The following is a 23303-nucleotide window of genomic DNA, read 5'->3' as shown; positions in this document are numbered from 1 at the left end:
GATATGTCTTAACTGATCAAAGTCCAGACTCTTATGGATATGTCTTAACTGATCAAGTCCAGTCTCGTTATAGATATGTCTTAACTGATCAAGTCCAGTCTCGTTATATATATATATGTCTTAATTGATCAAGTCCAGACTCGTTATAGATATGTCTTAACTGATCAAGTCCAGTCTCGTTATAGATATGTCTTAACTGATCAAGTCCAGTCTCGTTATAGATATGTCTTAACTGATCAAGTCCAGTCTCGTTATAGATATGTCTTAACTGATCAAGTCCAGTCTCGTTATATATATATATGTCTTAACTGATCAAGTCCAGTCTCGTTATATATATGTCTTAATTGATCAAGTCCAGTCTCGTTATAGATATGTCTTAATTGATCAAGTCCAGACTCGTTATAGATATGTCTTAACTGATCAAGTCCAGTCTCATTATAGATATGTCTTAATTGATCAAGTCCAGTCTCGTTATAGATATGTCTTAACTGATCAAAGTCCAGACTCATTTTTAGTTCTAAATACCATGCAGTTGAATCAGGTGAATTTAAACCAAACATTTTTTTTTGCAGGTCTTCTATTTCCCCTTATTCATTGATAATTTCCCATCATGAAAATGTATCTCTATTCCCCAACCAAACACGATACCACAAAAAAAAAAACATAACAAAAACAGCTTTTTACACCAATCTGGCAACCCTCATGAAATCAGACAGCACCAGAATCCCAAAGTATTAAGCGAAAACAAGCATAGAGAACAGTTTTGGCTTTAATTTTAAAAACCAACGGAAGACTACTATTATAAGTATTATAAGTATTCCGGTGACAACCTGGTTGATTAATAACAATATTGGATTGTTAACACGTTTGTTTTTTTTATATAAATAAATGTGGGACACAAAAAAAAGCCAGTGTAGAACCCCATTACCCAAAATGCACTGCTCCAATTACTTTCAAATGTTTGTCCCCCCCCCCCAAATGTATTTTCCGAAAAATGAAGTCTCACAAAAACCTGTATTTTCCTACGAATTGAGTTGCACAAAAATGTGTATTTTCACACTAATTAAGCCACACAAAAACGAAACAAAACAAAAAATACATTTTTTTGTACATATTTGCAGGAATTGAGTGTGAGACCGTCTTTATTCAGGAGCCTGTTGGTGTCAGACTTGATGCTCCTGTACCGCTTGCTGTGCAGAAGCAGAGAGAACAGTCTGTGTCTTTTGATTGGTTGGAGTATTTAGACTTGATGCTCCTGTACCGCTTGCTGTGCAGAAGCAGAGAGAACAGTCTGTGTCTTTTGATTGGTTGGAGTATTTAGAACACTGCCTATAGAATGTCTACACCTCCCTTGTATTTCTTCACATATTATTGTGTTACAAAGTGGGATTAAAATGGATTGAATTTTCTTTTTTTTTTGTCAACTATCTACATAAAATGCTCTGTAATGTCAGTGGAAAATGTTTTAATAAGTTTTTATTAAAAAAATGTACCATTAATATAACTTGATCAGTATTCCCCACCCTGAGTCAATGTTTTATTTAACCGTTATTTAACTCGGCAAGTCAGTTAAGAACAAATTCTTATTTTCAATGACGGCCTAGGAACAGTGGGTTAACTGCCTGTTCATGGCACATTGGGTACAGTTACAGCAAAGTAGATTTGTCACAAAAGTTAAAAATAGCAATAAAATTCATCAATTATCTTTGAATATCTTCTTCTTCTGGCAACGCTAAAGGTCGCAAGTAATAATAAAATAAAAATGTTTCAATTGTAAATGGCTTGTGTAGTCAATTCCGTGTCCTCCAACTTTGGATGTAACGTTCGATGTAATTACTCAATCTAAACTGACGTTTATCGAGTCATGTTTGGTCTCATTGCAGTCCTCTGTTTGTTAGTAGAACAACCACAACGCATGGTTCTTTTCCGGGACATATTGACCGAAAGGAAGTGATTTGAACCCAGCAAACAATGACCTAATTGTGCACCAATGATAGGATCGGTTCTTCATTGATTGACTGGATTTCGGACCAATGACCACTGATCCTCTTGAAATCTACCTGGTTAGATAGCCAATGAGCTCAGGTAAACGACAACATGTGATGGTTCTATCCAGGAAGCTTATCTTTTGTGGGAAAGCCATGCGTGTCGACAACCATTCTCCATTGAAAATTCTTCCAGACGCACCAACTGTGGTTACGCGCAGCATTTCTTTTGGAGAGCATTTTCAAAGAATAAATATGGCAAGTAAATCTTTAAAATCGAAGACCAAGACAAAGCATACAGATCTACACGATATAATTGATGAGATTGCTCGAGATAGTGACAGTGAATTACTACAAGATGAGTCAGACAGTGACAATTCTTTTGACTCGGTTTCTGAGGTTATGTTCTTATATGGAGAAGATTCTGTGTTGGATTGGTGAGTAAACGTTGTTTGAAATTAATAATATCACATATTCATTTGAGTTGTTTGAGATATATATATTTTTTGCCATACATAAAATTATGACGAGGACATGAAATATAAAGTACACATGTGTATAAAGTAAACATTGCTCTACATTGTGGGTGTATCTGTGTGTCTGTATATATTACATATATTTTTGCATGTATTTTATCTAAACATGGAATGAACAACACCTCACTTACTCTGTATATAATCTGTGTCTTTATTTCACAGTCCCAGCGATTCTGATTGGGAGCCCATACTGCCAAGGTGCAAATCCCCCACTGAAGCTGGTCCATCCAGCCGGACCCCTGCTGTCTCCGGCACCACACCTACCCCCGCCCGGCCATCAAGAGGTGTGAAGTCGGTGACAAAGAAGCGGAGGAAGGGAAGTGTGGAACCTGCTGGCAGTGCAGAGGAGGGTCGTTGGCACTCTGTGCTGGAGGAGGATGTGGCCCCACCACCTCCAATTTTCAGACCAAAGAGGCCACCAGGTCCTCAGCTGGACATGACCTCAAAGTACAGCCCCATACAACTTTTTCAGTTGTTTTTCACCCCACGAGTTGTTGATTCCCTGGTGTTGAACACTAATAGGAACGGAACTAAGAGGCAGGAAGGCAAGAAAGAGGCATGGAAGCCCATTTCCATGTCAGATATTTTTTGTTACTTTTCTATGGTCATTTACATGGGTCTTGTAAAGCTAAAACCCCTGAAGGACTACTGGAAATCTGCACCCCTCTATCAACTGCCTTTTCCCTCCACAGTCATGTCATGCAAAAGGTTTCTGACAATCTCACGGGCACTTCATATCAGTGACCCAGAAGTTGATAAGGACAACGAGACGAAACGAGGCACGGCAAGGTTTGATAAGCTCTGCAAAATTAAACCTCTCTACCTCGACATCATTGAGGCTTGCAATACTTATTTTCAGCCTGCCCAGAACCTTTCCATAGATGAGAGGATGGTAGCCTCAAAGGCCAGAAATGGCCTAAAACACTACATGCGTAACAAACCGACTAAATGGGGTTACAAACTGTTTGTTTTGGCTGATTCTGCGTGTGCATACACGTGCAATTTTTTTGTCTATGAAGGGAAGAACAGTTGTGCTACCGGGAAGGGACTGAGCTATGACTCCGTTATGCAGTTATTAGATTTTCAGCTGCTAGGGAAGGGCTACAAACTGTTTGTGGATAACTTCTACACAAGCCCTACCCTGTTTGCAGACCTGAGAAAGCTGGAGATGTGGGCCTGTGGCACCATTCGGTCCAACAGAGTGGGCTTTCCGAAAACCAGGGTGAACGACATGCCTAAGCGGGCTGAGCGGGGGACCATGCGATGGATCCGAGAAGATGGCCTGCTGTTTGTGAAGTGGATGGACACCAGAGAGGTGGCGATGTGCTCCACTATCCACAAGTCCTTCAGTGGTGATCACGTCGTCAGGCGTGTGAAGGGCGCTACTGGGGCATGGACCACAAAAAATGTCCCCATTCCAACTGCAGTAAAGGACTACAATAAGAACATGGGAGGTGTCGACCTGTCGGATGCGCTTATAGGATACTATAATGTTCTCCACAAAACCATGAAATGGTACAAGACATTGTTTTATCATTTCATTGACATTGCTGTGATGAATGCCTTCATCCTCCAGAAGGAAATGGCCAAGAGCTGTGGACAGCCTCCCATCTCACAGCTAGCCTTCAGAGAGCTGCTCATCCAGGAGCTTGCTAGCTACAGCACTGTAGCACCTTCATTCCCCTCTACCTCTGTCCCTTCTGCTCCTTCAACCAGTGGTGTGCACATGCTTAAATTCCTTATTGCAGGCAGGAATGAGTGCAAAAGGGGCTTAGTAAGGAGGCTTCGTTGTGCTCTTTGCCACAAGAAATCCTCTGTCGGCTGCACCACCTGTTCAGTGACCCTCTGCTTCACAGCAGAAAGAGATTGCTATGGGCTATGGCATCAGCAGCACAATATTGTGTAGAGGGTCTTCACATTATTGAACATTGAACGTGTAAATAGTTAACCATGTTATTTAAACATTTTTTAAATATTCATTTTTTTCTTCAATTATTCCTATATATTTTTCCTGTATATTTTTCCTATATATTTTTCCTGTATATTTTTCCTATATATTTTTCCTGTATATTTTTCCTGTATATTTTTCCTGTATATTTTTCCTGTATATTTTTCCGGGTATGTTTGAATAATTGTTTTGTGTATAGTTATTTGCATCAATGTTTCGATGTTCCAATTCGGCCACTTGGGTACATTTGGGAAACTTGTGAGGGACACCTGGGTGACTTCATGCTCAATGGCATGTACCTCACTCATTCCTGAAGGTATCTGTCTGAAACTTTGGTCAAATACTGTTGCCTACCTATGTTCTTATGTGGAATTAGCCCCAGTATCATAACTGAATGTTTGGCTGTTCTAGTTTATTTTAAAGATGCAACAACAATAAAAGAACAGAAAAATGTCTGTTTATTTCCTTGTATTTTCTTCTACCAGATCTATTGTGTTATATTCTCCTACATTCAATTCACATTTACACAAACTTCAGAGTGTTTCCTATGAAATGGTAACAAGAATATGCATATCCTTGCTTCTGGGCCTGAGCTACAGGCTGTTAGAATTAGGATATGTCTTCAGGCGGAAATTGCACAAAGTAGGGCGGTAGCCGTAGCCTAGGTTTTAGGAACAAATTCTTATTTTCAATGACGGCCTAGGAAGAGTGGGTTAACTGCATGTTCAGGGGCAGAACGACAGAATTGTACCTTGTTAGCTCGGGGATTTGAACTTGCAACCTTCCGGTTACTAGCCCAATGCTATAACCACTAGGCTACCCTGCCGCCCCATGGTAGAAACCAGTGGTGGGAAAAGTACTCAATTGTCAGACTTAAAGGTAAAGACACCTTAATAGAAAATGACTCAAGTAAAAGTGAAAGTCACCCAGTAAATTACTACTTGAGTAAAAGTCTAAAAGTATTTGGTTTTAAATATGCTTAAGTATCAAAAGTCAATGTAATTGCTAAAATATACTTAAATAATCAAAAGTAAAAGTATAAATAATTTCAAATTCCTTATATTAAGCAAATTGTGTGGGCAAGAGGCTCGTTTCAGCCGTCACCTCATGTTTCAGTAACCACCTCATGTTTCAGCCGTCACCTCATGTTTCAGCCGCCACCTCATGTTTCAGTCGCCACCTCATGTTTCAGCCGTCACCTCATGTTTCAGCCGTCACCTCATGTTTCAGCCGCCACCTCATGTTTCAGCCGCCACCTCATGTTTCAGTAACCACCTCATGTTTCAGTCGTCACCTCATGTTTCAGTCGCCACCTCATGTTTCAGTAACCACCTCATGTTGCAGCCGCCACCTCATGTTTCAGTAACCACCTCATGTTGCAGCCGTCACCTCATGTTTCAGCCGCCACCTCATGTTTCAGTCGCCACCTCATGTTTCAGTAACCACCTCATGTTTCAGTAACCACCTCATGTTTCAGTCGTCACCTCATGTTTCAGCCGCCACCTCATGTTTCAGTCGCCACCTCATGTTTCAGCCGTCACCTCATGTTTCAGCCGTCACCTCATGTTTCAGCCGCCACCTCATGTTTCAGTAACCACCTCATGTTTCAGTAACCACCTCATGTTTCAGTCGTCACCTCATGTTTCAGCCGCCACCTCATGTTTCAGTCGCCACCTCATGTTTCAGCCGTCACCTCATGTTTCAGCCGTCACCTCATGTTTCAGCCGCCACCTCATGTTTCAGTAACCACCTCATGTTTCAGTCGTCACCTCATGTTTCAGTCGCCACCTCATGTTTCAGTAACCACCTCATGTTTCAGCCGCCACCTCATGTTTCAGTAACCACCTCATGTTGCAGCCGTCACCTCATGTTTCAGTCGCCACCTCATGTTTCAGTAACCACCTCATATTTCAGTAACCACCTCATGTTTCAGTCGTCACCTCATGTTTCAGTAACCACCTCATGTTTCAGCCGCCACCTCATGTTTCAGCCGCCACCTCATGTTTCAGCCGCCACCTCATGTTTCAGCCGCCATCTCATATCACCACCTCATGTTTCAGCCGCCACCTCATGTTTCAGTCGCCACCTCATGTTTCAGTCGCCACCTCATGTTTCAGCCGTCACCTCATGTTTCAGTAACCACCTCATGTTTCAGCCATCACCTCATGTTTCAGCCGCCACCAAATGTTTCAGTCGCCACCTCATGTTTCAGCCGTCACCTCATGTTTCAGCCGCCACCTCATGTTTCAGTAACCACCTCATGTTTCAGTCGTCACCTCATGTTTCAGTCGCCACCTCATGTTTCAGTAACCACCTCATGTTTCAGCCGACACCTCATGTTTCAGTCGCCACCTCATGATTCAGTAACCACCTCATGTTGCAGCCGCCACCTCATGTTTCAGTAACCACCTCATGTTGCAGCCGTCACCTCATGTTTCAGCCGCCACCACCTCATGTTTCAGCCTCCACCTCATGTTTCAGCCGTCACCTCATGTTTCAGCCGTCACCTCATGTTTCAGTAACCACCTCATGTTTCAGCCATCACCTCATGTTTCAGCCGCCACCAAATGTTTCAGTCGCCACCTCATGTTTCAGTCGTCACCTCATGTTTCAGTCGCCACCTCATGTTTCAGTAACCACCTCATGTTTCAGCCGTCACCTCATGTTTCAGTCGCCACCTCATGATTCAGTAACCACCTCATGATTCAGTAACCACCTCATGTTGCAGCCGCCACCTCATGTTTCAGTAACCACCTCATGTTGCAGCCGTCACCTCATGTTTCAGCCGCCACCACCTCATGTTTCAGCCTCCACCTCATGTTTCAGCCGTCACCTCATCTTTCAGCCGTCACCTCATCTTTCAGCCGCCACCTCATGTTTCAGCCGCCACCTCATGTTTCAGTCGTCACCTCGTGTTTCAGCCGTCACCTCGTGTTTCAGCCGTCACCTCGTGTTTCAGCCATCACCTCGTGTTTCAGCCGCCACCTCATGTTTCAGCCTGCCACCTCATGTTTCAGTCGCCACCTCATGTTTCAGCCGTCACCTCATGTTTCAGTAACCACCTCATGTTTCAGCCATCACCTCATGTTTCAGCCGCCACCAAATGTTTCAGTCGCCACCTCATGTTTCAGCCGTCACCTCATGTTTCAGCCGCCACCTCATGTTTCAGTAACCACCTCATGTTTCAGTCGTCACCTCATGTTTCAGTCGCCACCTCATGTTTCAGTAACCACCTCATGTTTCAGCCGACACCTCATGTTTCAGTCGCCACCTCATGATTCAGTAACCACCTCATGTTGCAGCCGCCACCTCATGTTTCAGTAACCACCTCATGTTGCAGCCGTCACCTCATGTTTCAGCCGCCACCACCTCATGTTTCAGCCTCCACCTCATGTTTCAGCCGTCACCTCATGTTTCAGCCGTCACCTCATGTTTCAGTAACCACCTCATGTTTCAGCCATCACCTCATGTTTCAGCCGCCACCAAATGTTTCAGTCGCCACCTCATGTTTCAGTCGTCACCTCATGTTTCAGTCGCCACCTCATGTTTCAGTAACCACCTCATGTTTCAGCCGACACCTCATGTTTCAGTCGCCACCTCATGATTCAGTAACCACCTCATGTTGCAGCCGCCACCTCATGTTTCAGTAACCACCTCATGTTGCAGCCGTCACCTCATGTTTCAGCCGCCACCACCTCATGTTTCAGCCTCCACCTCATGTTTCAGCCGTCACCTCATGTTTCAGCCGTCACCTCATCTTTCAGCCGCCACCTCATGTTTCAGCCGCCACCTCATGTTTCAGTCGTCACCTCGTGTTTCAGCCGTCACCTCGTGTTTCAGCCGTCACCTCGTGTTTCAGCCATCACCTCGTGTTTCAGCCGCCACCTCATGTTTCAGCCTGCCACCTCATGTTTCAGCCGCCACCTCATGTTTCAACAAGATAATGCACAGCCCCATGCAGCAAAGATCTGTACACAATTCCTGGAAGCTGAAAATGTACCAGTTCTTCCACAGCCTGCATACTCACCAGACATGTCACCCATTGAGCATGTTTGGGATGCTCTAGATCGACTTGTACGACAGTGTGTTTCAGTTCCCGCCAATATCCAGCACTCCATGCGAAGGAGATGTGTTGCACTGCATGAGGCAAATGGTGGTCACACCAGATACTGACTGGTTTTCTGATCCACAACCCTACTCCTTCTTTATGGTATCTGTGACCAACAGATGCATATCTGCATTCCCAGTCATGTGAAATCCATAGATTAGGGCATAACTAATTCATTTCAAATGATTAATTTCCTTGTAAAAAAAAGAGGAGGAAAGGAGGGAGGTGGATCATATCCAAAGGTTAATCGAACTCGAGTACGAGGCAGGCAACCTAGGAGGGTCGATTGACTGGGAGAGATCTGCTGCACTAAAGGCGCAGCACAGGGAGCTGCAGGAGCAGAAGGCTCGAGCATTCCTGGAGCGTGCGCATAGTGGCTTTCTAGAACATAATGAGACTTGTTCCGCTATGTTCTTTAAGTCGGTTAGGGCCAGACAGAGTAGGAAGGTAATGCATGGCGTTAGGGAAGAAAATGGGACTGTAGTAAGTAAACCAGAGGAGATGGTCAGGGTGACAACTGATCATTTCCCGAGGTTTATTTAAGGAAAGGGAAATAGATGTAGAGCAGGGAAATGTGTTTTTAGAACACTTGTCCCGGCTGTTGCCGGAGGACATTAGAGACGTGATGGAGGCCCAGATCTCACTAGAAGAGGTTGAGAGCGCTCTTAGGAGGATGGGAAAAGGGAAGGTGCCTGGGATGGATGGGCTGCCGGCTGAGTTTTAGCTCAAGTTTTGGGGTATACATGGACCAGTGGTCCTCGAAGTCTTGAAGGCCATCCTTGAGACGGGGGTCCCGGGGGGATCAATGGCTGTTGGTGTGCTGTCACTTCTTTATAAGCAGGGGGAAGCAACTGACCTTGGCAACTGGCGGCCGTTGACCATGCTGTGCGTAGATTACAAGCTACAGTGCCTTGCGAAAGTATTCGGCCCCCTTGAACTTTGCGACCTTTTGCCACATTTCAGGCATCAAACATAAAGATATAAAACTGTATTTTTTTGTGAAGAATCAACAACAAGTGGGACACAATCATGAAGTGGAACGACATTTATTGGATATTTCAAACTTTTTTAACAAATCAAAAACTGAAAAATTGGGCGTGCAAAATTATTCAGCCCCCTTAAGTTAATACTTTGTAGCGCCACCTTTTGCTGCGATTACAGCTGTAAGTCGCTTGGGTTATGTCTCATTCAGTTTTACACATCGAGAGACTGAAATTTTTTCCCATTCCTCCTTGCAAAACAGCTCGAGCAGTTTTCAGTTCTTTCCACAGATTCTCGATTGGATTCAGGTCTGGACTTTGACTTGGCCATTCTAACACCTGGATATGTTTATTTTTGAACCATTCCATTGTAGATTTTGCTTTATGTTTTGGATCATTGTCTTGTTGGAAGACAAATCTCCGTCCCAGTCTCAGGTCTTTTGCAGACTCCATCAGGTTTTCTTCCAGAATGGTCCTGTATTTGGCTCCATCCATCTTCCCATAAATTTTAACCATCTTCCCTGTCCCTGCTGAAGAAAAGCAGGCCCAAACCATGATGCTGCCACCACCATGTTTGACAGTGGGGATGGTGTGTTCAGGGTTGATGAGCTGTGTTGCTTTTACGCCAAACATAACGTTTTGCATTGTTGCCAAAAAGTTCAATTTTGGTTTAATCTGACCAGAGCACCTTCTTCCACATGTTTGGTGTGTCTCCCAGGTGGCTTGTGGCAAACTTTAAACGACACTTTTTATGGATATCTTTAAGAAATGGCTTTCTTCTTGCCACTCTTCCATAAAGGCCAGATTTGTGCAATATACGACTGATTGTTGTCCTATGGACAGAGTCTCCCACCTCAGCTGTAGATCTCTGCAGTTCATCCAGAGTGATCATGGGCCTCTTGGCTGCATCTCTGATCAGTCTTCTCCTTGTATGAGCTGAAAGTTTAGAGGGACGGCCAGGTCTTGGTAGATTTGCAGTGGTCTGATACTCCTTCCATTTCAATATTATCGCTTGCACAGTGCTCCTTGGGATGTTTAAAGCTTGGAAATCTTTTTGTATCCAAATCCGGCTTTAAACTTCTTCACAACAGTATCTCGGACCTGCCTGGTGTGTTCCTTGTTCTTCATGATGCTCTCTGCGCTTTTAACGGACCTCTGAGACTATCACAGTGCAGGTGCATTTATACGGAGACTTGATTACACACAGGTGGATTGTATTTATCATCATTAGTCATTTAGGTCAACATTGGATCATTCAGAGATCCTCACTGAACTTCTGGAGAGAGTTTGCTGCACTGAAAGTAAAGGGGCTGAATAATTTTGCACGCCCAATTTTTCAGTTTTTGATTTGTTAAAAAAGTTTGAAATATCCAATAAATGTCGTTCCACTTCATGATTGTGTCCCACTTGTTGTTGATTCTTCACAAAAAAATACAGTTTTATATCTTTATGTTTGAAGCCTGAAATGTGGCAAAAGGTCGCAAAGTTCAAGGGGGCCGAATACTTTCGCAAGGCACTGTACTTGCAAAGGTCTTGGCGGATCGGTTGCGCACAGCCCTTCCCTACGTCGTCCACGAGGATCAGACGTGCGGGGTAGAGGGACGCTCTATTAGATGGAACCTACAGTTGATCAGGGATTCCATCGCTTGGGTTGAAGATAGAGGGCTGCCATTAATGGTAGCAGCGCTAGATCAGGCGAAAGCATTTGATCGCGTGAATAGATATTTTCTATTCAGGGTGCTAGGTAGATTAGGATTTGGGGAGAAGTTCATAGGATGGACTCGGGGTGCCGAGTGTAAATAGTCACTTAGGTGACGTTTTTGACCTCTCGTCTGGGGTCAGGCAGGGATGCCCACTCTCGGCTCTCCTCTTCGTTCTGTACATGGAGCCTCTGGGGGCTGCCATTAGGGCAGACACAGGGGTGGAGGGCTTGTTGATCCCTCGAAGCGGTGGGCTGCGTGTTAAGATGACGCAGTACGCCGACAACACTTCCTTGCTGCTATGCAAGGACTCGTGCCTGACAAGGTCCCTTGCCATCATTGGGGATTTCACCCGAGCGTCAGGGGCGGTTCTGAACCATGCAAAGTCTTCCGTTAAGTTTTTCGGGAGATGGCGCGGTAGGACGGATGTGCCCGGGGGGTTATCTCTCTGTGAGGGGGCCCTGGTACGAGTGGGTCGCCAGGGCGCGCATGCTCTGTCCCATCGGGGAGGGAGGTAGGGGGGTACCACATCTCCCCCTCAATTTTTGTTTCTTTTCTGTTGACGGAGCTTGCTCAGCCAGTAATACACCCATCCGGTTACCTCCTGCGGGTGTTCTTCTCGTATCAGGCGAGAAGCGTAATGGTGTGGTCTAACACGGGTCCTCGGGCAGAACAGCTGCCGTGGCACTTTGGCCATGCGGCCAAGTGGCTGCGTGCGCACCCCGAGGATGAAGTTGCCCGAGTAGGTTTAGACCACAGGCACCTGTACGAGGAGGTCAGGCAGGCAGGGAGTCCTGCGCCTGTAGCGGGCATCTCGTCAGTGGTCTGGGAAGGAGTGCAGGCGCAGGGCCTGGACAACAGGCTCAAGGACCTGAATTGGTTGAGCCTCCACAAGTGCTTGCCGGTACGTTCCATCATGTACCGGCATAGTTTGGCGCGATCCCCCACCTGTCCAAGATCCGCTTGTGGCAGGGAGGAGACTGTGCGCCATGCCTTTTGGGACTGTGCCTTTGCCGGAGCAGTATGGGCTAGGGCACGGGTGTTGTTAGGTAAGGTAAGAGGGGATTTTGTTTTGACGTGGGCAAGGTTAGAGAGAGGTGTAGGGAAAGCGTGAGGGACTGATAGGGATAGGTTTCTGCTCTGGCTTCTCATGAGTCTCTTTAAAAGGGGGATGTGGGAAGCCAGGCAGAACATGGTCAAGACATGGAGAGATTGGGGGGTGGAAGGGATAGTGAGGAGGGTGGAAGGAGATTTAAGGGGGAGGATGAAGAGGGAGGAGAGGAAGTGGGGGCAGCATGCGGCATGGGAGAGGTGGAAGGGGGGGTTTAGGGATGGGAGTGTTAGATTGAGTGTTGTAAGGGGATAGATCAGGGAAGGGGAGATAGGGAAAGGTATTGGTTAGGTATGACGGGGAGGGACGATGCTCCCCTGAGTTTTTTGTTTTGGTTTGTGTGTTCTTTGTTAATTAAAAATGCCATTATTTGAGTTTGAAAGAAAATTATGATTTTGAGTTGTATGAATGAATGGCATTGTGAGTAATAAATTGTTTTTTCAAAAAAATATATATATAAAAAAAATCTGTGACCAACAGATGCATATCTGCATTCCCAGTCATGTGAAATCCATAGATTAGGGCCTAACGAATTAATTTCAAATGATTAATTTCCTTGTAGAAAAAAAAGAGGAGGAAAGGAAGCACTGCTAAGGAACACAACATTGTGGGAGATAGAAGGTGCTCTTTGGTGAAAGGGGTAAATTGGTCATTAAAAAGAAAGGAGGACCAATGCACTCTTCATATAATTAATTAAAATGGCTTTATTTGTATGGCATGTTCAATTGGAAACAAAGTTTAAAAAAATATTTCACACGTTTCGGCTGCACGGCTTTCGTCAGGGAGTACAGAGAAATGTTAATACGCTGTCCTCTTTTGAACAGCTTTTTCCAATCGGCCCTAATTAGAAGAGGGAGTGGTTACACAATTGATTGGACAACATTTAGTAAGAAATACTATACACGTTAAAAAGTGAAATACTGTAGATATGTTATTTATTTTTTAAATCAACTCAAAGCTAGAAGCATCAGAGTGCCTGGAAAGGTAGATCAAACCTTAAATATGACTTTGCCCAGTCATATATAAGGGTAGAACTAATGACTTTGCCCAGTCATATTTAAGGGTAGAACTAATGACTTTGCCCAGTCATATTTAAGGGTATAACTAATGACTTTGCCCAGTCATATTTAAGGGTAGTACTAATGACTTTGCCCAGTCATATTTAAAGGTTAGAACTACCTTTCTAGGCACTCTGATGCTTCTAGCTTTGAGTTGCATTTTTTAAATAACATATCTACAGTATTTCACATTTTTAACATTTATAGTATTTCTTACTAGGTGTTGTCCAATCAATTTTGTAACCACTCCCTCTTCATGTGATGTGAAATATCAATTTCCACACTGGAAGTAGTGGTAAAGATTCTATCTTGTGTGTATTCTCTCATGTACTTTAAGATTCTGTGATGTGGTATAACATTTTCCACACAGAGAGCATTGGTAGGGCTTCTCCCCTGTGTGTGTTCTTTCATGCACTTTTAAGTGCCCCGACAGGGTGAAACTCTTCCCACACTGGGAGCACTGGTAAGGCTTCTCCCCGGTGTGTGTTCTCTTATGTTCTTTCATGTGCCCTGACCGGGCAAACCGCTTTCCACACTGGGAGCACTGGTAGGGTTTCTCTTTTGTGTGTATTCTCATGTGTATTTTTAGGCCTCCAGATTGTGTAAAACTTGTTCTACACTGAGAGCAGTGGAACGGCTTCTCCCCTGTGTGTTTACTTTTGTGTTCTTTCAATTGAACTAATGTGGTAAAGCTCTTTCCACACTGGGCACATTTGTAAGGCTTCTCCCCTGTGTGTGTTCTTTCATGCACTTTTAGGTGACTTGACAGGGTAAAACGTTTCCCACACTGGGAGCATTGGTAAGGATTCTCCCCTGTGTGTGTTCTCTTATGTTCTTTCAAGTGTCCTGACTGGGTAAAACTCTTTCCACACTGGGAGCATTTGTAGGGTTTCTCTCTTGTGTGTGTCCTCGTATGGGTTCTCAAGTACCCTGACTGGGTAAAACTCTTCCCACAATGGGAGCATTGGTAAGGCTTTTCTCCTGTGTGTATTCGTTCATGTATTTTTAAGTTCCCTAACTGAGTAAAATGCTTTCCACAGTGGGAACAGTGGTGTGGTCTTGCTAAATGCTTCTCACCTGTGTGTGTTCTTTCATGCACTTTTAGGTGTCCTGACAAGGTAAAACGCTTCCCACAATGGGAGCATTGGTAAGGCTTCTCCCCTGTGTGTGTTCTCTTATGTTCTTTCAAGTGTCCTGACTGGGTCAAACTCTTTCCACATTGGGAGCATTGGTAGGGTTTCTCTCTTGTGTGTATTCTCATATGAGTTCTCAAGTACTGGGTAAAACTCTTCCCACAATGGGAGCATTGGTAAGGCTTTTCTCCTGTGTGTATTCGTTCATGTATTTTCAAGTTCCCTAACTGAGTTAAACTCTTCCCACACTGGGAGCAGCAGTGTCGCCTTGCTGGGTTGGATGTCTCTGGTTCCTCTGAAGGACTCTTCCCACTGTCAGAATGAAAGTCTGTTCTCTCTCCTGCCAAAGACAAACAGATTATTTAACTCGAAAATGAGATTTACTGAAGAAATGTGTGTTTAAAGTATTTATGGTTGTGAAACAGTCTTGGTCATGGTAGGATGGCAGTAGTCATGGTAGGGTGTTAGTATTTATGGTTGTGAAACAGTCTTGGTAGTGGTAGGATGGCAGTAGTCATGGTAGGGTGTTAGTATTTATGGTTGTGAAACAGTCTTGGTAGTGGTAGGATGGCAGTAGTCATGGTAGGGTGTTAGTATTTATGGTTGTGAAACAGTCTTGGTAGTGGTAGGATGGCAGTAGTCATGGTAGGGTGTTAGTATTTATGGTTGTGAAACAGTCTTGGTAGTGGTAGGATGGCAGTAGTCATGGTAGGTGGTAGTGGTAGGATGGCAGTAGTAATGGTAGGATGTTATGTGGATAAAATAAACATGACTTTTAAAGCCGATACAACATCCTCTCAGAAGCACAGTGCACTTTGTTTCACGTCTTTAGGCCTTACCGTTGAGGAGATATTGCAATTTGTGTGACCGAAGTCTGGGTCAAAAGGTCATTAAATACGATGTCATATCTGGGCAAGAGTATCTGCTGGCGTCGTGCTTGACTGCCGCGTACTGCCTGGTACCTGTTTAGTTAACAGTGTTTACCCGTTAGCTTTGATTTGTCTTCTTTTGTTTTTCCTTGTTTGTTTTTTGTCTACTTTTAGAGCTAAGGGAGTTTTGTGACTTTTACCACCTTGGTTTAATAGCGATAGCTAGCTTGCGTATTGGCTGTTTTTCCTACGTCTGAGTCTGGTTTGATAATATCCACCTGTTTAGCTTCTTCCTCTGATTGCTGGCCTCCTGGTTCCCTGACCCAGCTCTGGATTATTGCCTTGGGAATGTGTTTATTTGGGATTTCCCTCGCCATACATACTCTGACTCTCCCTCGCCATACATCTCTCTGGAAAACCCATCAGATTACCCTCTGACTCTCCCTCGCCATACATCTCTCTGGAATACCCATCAGATTACCCTCTGACTCTCCCTCGCCATACATCTCTCTGGAATACCCATCAGATTACCCTCTGACTCTCCCGTGGCCACACATCTCTCTGGAAAACCCATCAGATTACCCTCTGACTCTCCCGTGGCCACACATCTCTCTGGAATACCCATCAGATTACCCTCTGACTCTCCCGTGGCGTAGCTCCCGCCTCCCCCCTCTGCTTATTTGCCGGCTCTACTTCCTTGAAGCGCTTCTCTTCCTGGCTGTTGCTCTGGTAACCCAGCCCCTATGAAGCAAGGTAAGACAAAGCAACCCTAACATTTCATCAGTCCTCTGCCTCTGTTCATATGAAGCGGAAGATGTTAATCTGTGTTGTTGTTTGTGTCGAATTGCTTTGCTTTATCTTGGCCAGGTCGCTGTTGTTTATTGTTTACTCCATGTGTAACTCTGTGTTGTCTGTTCACACTGCTATGCTTTACCTTGGCCAGGTCGCAGTTGTTTATTGTTTACTCCATGTGTAACTCTGTGTTGTCTGTTCACACTGCTATGCTTTATCTTGGCCAAGTCGCAGTTGTTTATTGTTTACTCCATGTGTAACTCTGTGTTGTTGTTTGTGTCAAACTGCTTTGCTTTATCTTGGCCAGGTCGCAGTTGCAAATGAGAACTTGTTCTCAACTAGCCTACCTGGTTAAATAAAGGTGTTCTCAACTAGCCTACCTGGTTAAATAAAGGTGTTCTCAACTTGCCTACCTGGTTAAATAAAGGTGTTCTCAACTAGCCTACCTGGTTAAATAAAGGTGTTCTCAACTAGCCTACCTGGTTAAATAAAGGTGTTCTCAACTAGCCTACCTGGTTAAATAAAGGTGTTCTCAACTAGCCTACCTGGTTAAATAAAGGTGTTCTCAACTAGCCTACCTGGTTAAATAAAGGTGTTCTCAACTTGCCTACCTGGTTAAATAAAGGTGTTCTCAACTAGCCTACCTGGTTAAATAAAGGTGTTCTCAACTAGCCTACCTGGTTAAATAAAGGTGTTCTCAACTAGCCTACCTGGTTAAATAAAGGTGTTCTCAACTAGCCTACCTGGTTAAATAAAGGTGTTCTCAACTAGCCTACCTGGTTAAATAAAGGTGTTCTCAACTAGCCTACCTGGTTAAATAAAGGTGTTCTCAACTAGCCTACCTGGTTAAATAAAGGTGTTCTCAACTTGCCTACCTGGTTAAATAAAGGTGTTCTCAACTAGCCTACCTGGTTAAATAAAGGTGTTCTCAACTAGCCTACCTGGTTAAATAAAGGTGTTCTCAACTAGCCTACCTGGTTAAATAAAGGTGTTCTCAACTAGCCTACCTGGTTAAATAAAGGTGTTCTCAACTAGCCTACCTGGTTAAATAAAGGTGTTCTCAACTAGCCTACCTGGTTAAATAAAGGTGTTCTCAACTAGCCTACCTGGTTAAATAAAGGTGTTCTCAACCAGCCTACCTGGTGAAATAAAGGTGTTCTCAACTAGCCTACCTGGTTAAATAAAGGTGTTCTCAACCAGCCTACCTGGTTAAATAAAGGTGTTCTCAACTAGCCTACCTGGTTAAATAAAGGTGTTCTCAACTAGCCTACCTGGTTAAATAAAGGTGTTCTCAACTAGCCTACCTGGTTAAATAAAGGTGTTCTCAACTAGCCTACCTGGTTAAATAAAGGTGTTCTCAACTAGCCTACCTGGTTAAATAAAGGTGTTCTCAACTAGCCTACCTGGTTAAATAAAGGTGTTCTCAACTAGCCTACCTGGTTAAATAAAGGTGTTCTCAACTAGCCTACCTGGTTAAATAAAGGTGTTCTCAACTTGCCTACCTGGTTAAATAAAGGTGAAATAATAAATAATAAGCCATCTTAGCGGGAGGGCAAACCCCAGAAATATATGTTGGGTATCTCAGATTGTTCTGGTAATTCTCACATAGAAACGTAATGTGGAGACCTATTCATGCTTCCATTAAGACCCTATGATCTGTGAACCGTTCATGATACGGACAACATCTCGGTGTCTTACACTCCTTATAGCAGGGTTCCCCAACTTCCGGCCCGCGGACTGAATTTGGCCCACAGGTGTTTTTATTTGGCCCAACAAGTTTTCTGTGAAGAAAAAAATTCATATTTATTTATATATATATATATAAAGAAGTTTTATTGTTGGACATGAGACAACAACAACAACAACAAAAAACACCAGAAAAATCCGCTTTTAATTTAAGAAATGACCCTTTTTGATATAGCTTCTTTTTAGATTTTGTTTTCTTTTAAACGCGTCACATTTCCAGAGTGGGCTCTCTCTGAAGATATCTCCCATTTTATACATAGAAATGTACATTGTAGGTCATTAACCAATCACATCCCTCCTTGACGATTGCACATTCAGCAAATCACCAACAGAGAGAGGTCCCTTTTAAAAAAAATGCATTTTCACATTCACTGTGTTGGTGAAGCTCATAAAATGAAGCACAGCTTCAAAATGAACAAGAGAGCCCACTCTGGACATGTGAAGTAGGCCTAATTGAGGAGTACACTTTGACAAACAATATGCCTTCAAATGAACCAAATTAAAAAGGCAAACTTTTGAGATAAAATGAATATTTGAATGTTGAATCAATTGAAACTGACAGTATAACGACACCTAGATGTTGTCTTGTCTGCATCATGTAGGGGTCAGAGGTCATGGGGTCTGACAGTATAATGACTAGATGATGTCTGTATCACGTAGAGGTCATAGGGTCTGACAGAATAATGACGAGATGTTGTCTGTATCATGTAGGGGTCAGAGGTTATGGGGTCTGACAGTATAATGACTAGATGATGGGTTCAGAGGCCATAGGGTCATACAGTTTAATGACTAGATGTCTGTATCATGTAGGGTTCAGAGGTCATGGGGTCTGACAGTATAATGACAAGATGATGGCTGTATCATGTAGGGGTCAGAGGTCATGGGGTCTAACAGGAGGCATGTAGAGGTCTAAAATGGGCCTAAAATGGCCACTTTCAACCTGATTTTCTCAAAAACGGTTTGTGATACAAATGTTTAAAAAAACATACATCCTTCCTCCCAATTACGTTTTTATGTGAGAATGACCAATACAATCTGAGATGCCCCCCAACATGTTGGGCTATCCTGGTGTAGAATCACTACTACACATGGCTTCTATCCTGGTGTAGAATCACTACTACACATGGCTTCTATCCTGGTGTAGAATCACTACTACACATGGCTTCTATCCTGGTGTAGAATCACTACTACACATGGCTTCTATCCTGGTGTGGAATCACTACTACACGTGGCGTCTATCCTGGTGTAGAATCACTACTACACATGGCTTCTATTCTGGTGTGGAATCACTACTATACATGGCTTCTATCCTGGTGTGGAATCACTACTACACATGGCTTCTATTCTGGTGTGGAATCACTACTACACATGGCTTCTATCCTGGTGTAGAATCACTACTACACATGGCTTCTATCCTGGTGTGGAATCACTACTATCACTACTACACATGGCTTCTATCCTGATGTGGAATCACTACTACACATGGCTTCTATCCTGGTGTAGAATCACTACTATCACTACTACACATGGCTTCTATCCTGGTGTAGAATCACTACTACACATGGCTTCTATCCTGGTGTGGAATCACTACTACACATGGCTTCTATCCTGGTGTGGAATCACTACTACACGTGGCTTCTATCCTGGTGTGGAATCACTACTACACATGGCTTCTATCCTGGTGTGGAATCACTACTACACATGGCTTCTATCCTGGTGTGGAATCACTACTACACATGGCTTCTATCCTGGTGTGGAATCACTTCTACACATGGCTTCTATCCTGGTGTGGAATCACTACTACAGATGGCTTATATCCTGGTGTAGAATCACTACTACACATGGCTTCTATCCTGGTGTAGAATCACTACTATACATTATTAACACATGGTTCCACACCATAACTCGCAGCTCAGACACTTGAGTCAGGACAAAATGGAGTTAATCTGCCTCCTGATTGGCCCTTAACCTGCCTGGGAGAAGATTTGAGTTGAATGATTTGTTGCCATAGAAACTTAGCTGGCTAAGAGGTAAGCCACCTTCAATGGTTATCCTTAGTTGAATTCAGAATTGACTGTCCAGGACTCTATATTTAAATGTTCCACTCCATCCACAGCGACTGATGGACAAGACTCTGCCCAGGACTCTATATTTAATGCTCCACTCCATCCACTGATGGAGAACCTATTATATTCATACAGAGCGCAGGAATTTAAATCAGCTCTCTACCTTTATCAAAGAAAGAACAGTAGAATGCATTTAATCCATTGTTACGTTTTGTTGGTGGTCTCCACAATTTGTAACTTCAACAATCCCTAAAGTACAGAAGAACAACATATTCAACTGTACAATATCAGTACTATACCCCCTTAAAAAAAAAATACACACACACATTCAACGTTTTTACCCGTTTGAGACAGTACTCACTGGTGTTAATGATATCTCCAGTCTCCTCTTCCTCCAACGAGACAGTCATCTCCTCCTCTTTCACTCTAAAAACGTCTTCCTCTACCTTCACTGTCATCGCCGCCTCCTCTTTCACTCCAAACAACCCATCGTCTTGTTTCTCTTCAACCTCTTCTTTCACGGTAAAATCTTTCTCCTCTTTCACTCCAAAAAACGCATCGTCTTGTTTCTCTTCCTCCTCTTCTTTCACGGTATAATCATTCTCCTCTTTCACTCCAAACAACGCATCGTCTTGTTTTTCTTCCTCCTCTTCTTTCACGGTATAATCATTCTCCTCTTTCACTCCGAAAGCTTCTTTCTCTTCTTCTTTCAATGTACCAGCTTCACCCTCTACTTCTTGTTTTACTGTAACAGCCTCCTCCTCCTTCACGGGAGTTTCTGTCTCCGTCCATCCGACCTCCTCTTCTTTAGAAGGGAAGGAGTAGTTTAGGGAGCTCATAGTCGGAGATGTTATCTAGCTAACGTTAGCTAGTTACCATTAGCGACTAGCCTAGTGGTAATGTAACCATCCAGCTAGCTGACTGACAACCACAACGTAAATATGCTATTAAATGGGGTAACTGGTAGATACGACGAAAGTGTGTTGAAAACAAAATGAGTAATAATCACAGATAGTGTCTAAAGGCCTCCAATGTTTCTGCTATGTTTGTTAGCAAGCTACCGAGGCTGCTGAACAATGGTGGCTGACTAGCTGCTGTTGTGGTTGCCAGGTCTGAACAATGGTGGCTGACTAGCTGCTGTTGTGGTTGCCAGGTCTAGATACAATTTCTATCTATAACAATGACCACTCCAAACCCGCCCAGAAGGCCTGAAAACGAACGCACCCTCTAAAAAAAACATTTCGCAGCAACATCGGAGTTGCCAGATTTAGTCATACTCCTTTTCCAGGACGTTATCGAGCGATTTAACGATTTAAGTAGGAATATCAACTTAACTTGCAACAATGTAAGAAGCAACATTCGGTTTCCCATTGAAACAATAATTCTTGCGAGCTAAAGGTGACTAAAAATAATTTAATAATGTCGCAAGAGAAATTATAATTCGCCATCATTAAATTTGCCATATCATTTTCCATCAATGGATGTCGATTTAACTCGTTTGTCTGCTATGATTGTAAATAAATCCCGTATGGCACGTGCATAATAGCTACAGATAAATCCAACAGGAGAGTTTGAGGGATGAAAGTTGGACAGTGGATCTCAACCTCTGTGCAAGAAACACTTGGATGAATTATAAAAACTAATGTTAGGCAATTTTCTGGCAATTGCGACGTTATTGTGTCCCAGATGTTAAGACTACAAACCGTTAAGACTACAAACGTTTGTCATTTCAACAGGCATAGTTTTACTGACTAAACTCTGGGTTTATGACTGTAATTAACATTTGCCATGGGTTGGTTAGCTAGATGCAGGTCACCTATAGTCCCCGATAGGCCTACATCTCATTTCAGATAGCCTTTCAGTAACCTGGGCAATATGTAAAATGATCGATTTAGCAGCTTGCTTAGTTCAAATGGACAGGCTCATTCGACATGAAGAGTGAGGCGTTTTCGAGGTAAGAAGCGCTTCCGTTGCCCTGCTGGAATAGGCTACTGAGGATGAGGTCGCATTAACATGGATATGAACTGAATAGGCTACTGAGGATGAGGTCGCATTAACATGGATATGAACTGAATAGGCTACTGAGGATGAGGTCGCATTAACATTCATATGAACTGAATAGGCTACTGAGGATGAGGTCGCATTAACATGGATATGAACTGAATAGGCTACTGAGGATCAGGTCGCATTAACATTCATATGAACTGAATAGGCTACTGAGGATGAGGTCGCATTAACATTCATATGAACTGAATAGGCTACTGAGGATGAGGTCGCATTAACATGGATATGAACTGAATAGGCTACTGAGGATGAGGTCGCATTAACATGGATATGAACTGAATAGGCTACTGAGGATGAGGTCGCATTAACATTCATATGAACTGAATAGGCTACTGAGGATGAGGTCGCATTAACATGGATATGAACTGAATAGGCTACTGAGGATGAGGTCGCATTAACATGAATGAGTCTGTCCTCATGAATGTTCCATCAGTATTATTAAAACCCTCACTACCTCATGAATGTTCCCATCAGTATTAAAACCCTCACTACCTCATGAATGTTCCCATCAGTATTAAAACACTCACTACCTCATGAATGTTCCCATCAGTATTATTAAAACATGGGACCATTCATGAGGTAGTGAGTGTTTTAATAATACTGATGGGAACATTCATGAGGTAGTGAGGGTTTTAATAATAATGATGGAACATTCATGAGGTAGTGAGGGTTCTAATACTGATGGGAACATTCATGAGGTAGTGAGGGTTTTAATAATACTGATGGAACATTCATGAGGTAGTGAGTGTTTTAATACTGATGGAACATTCATGATGTAGTGAGGGTTTTAATAATACTGATGGGGACATTCATGAGGTAGTGAGGGTTTTAATAATACTGATGGGAACAGTCATGATGTAGTGAGTGTTTTAATACTGATGGATCATTCATGATGTAGTGAGTGTTTTAATACTGATGGAACATTCATGAGGTAGTGAGTGTTTTAATAATACTGATGGGACATGAGGTAGTGAGTGTTTTAATACTGATGGGACATTCATGATGTAGTGAGGGTTTTAATAATACTGATGGGAACAGTCATGATGTAGTGAGGGTTTTAATAATACTGATGGGAACAGTCATGATGTAGTGAGGGTTTTAATAATACTGATGGGAACAGTCATGATGTAGTGAGGGTTTTAATAATACTGATGGGAACAGTCATGATGTAGTGAGGGTTTTAATAATACTGATGGGAACAGTCATG

At 43.2% G+C, this 23303-nt stretch overlaps 1 long non-coding RNA gene across 1 annotated transcript; it reads right to left on the bottom strand.

Moving 5' to 3' along the window:
* Positions 1-13054: 13054 nt before the first annotated feature.
* Positions 13055-21172, bottom strand: LOC116362581 (uncharacterized). The gene is made up of 2 exons (XR_004207755.1): positions 20394-21172; positions 13055-14899 (listed from the first exon to the last, which is right to left on the bottom strand). It is a non-coding gene; the product is annotated as an uncharacterized LOC116362581 (long non-coding RNA).
* Positions 21173-23303: the final 2131 nt, after the last annotated feature.

This window comes from Oncorhynchus kisutch, unplaced genomic scaffold (genome assembly GCF_002021735.2).
Source record: "Oncorhynchus kisutch isolate 150728-3 unplaced genomic scaffold, Okis_V2 scaffold847, whole genome shotgun sequence".
Lineage (NCBI taxonomy): Eukaryota > Metazoa > Chordata > Actinopteri > Salmoniformes > Salmonidae > Oncorhynchus > Oncorhynchus kisutch.
This window is presented reverse-complemented; position numbering and strand designations above follow the sequence as displayed.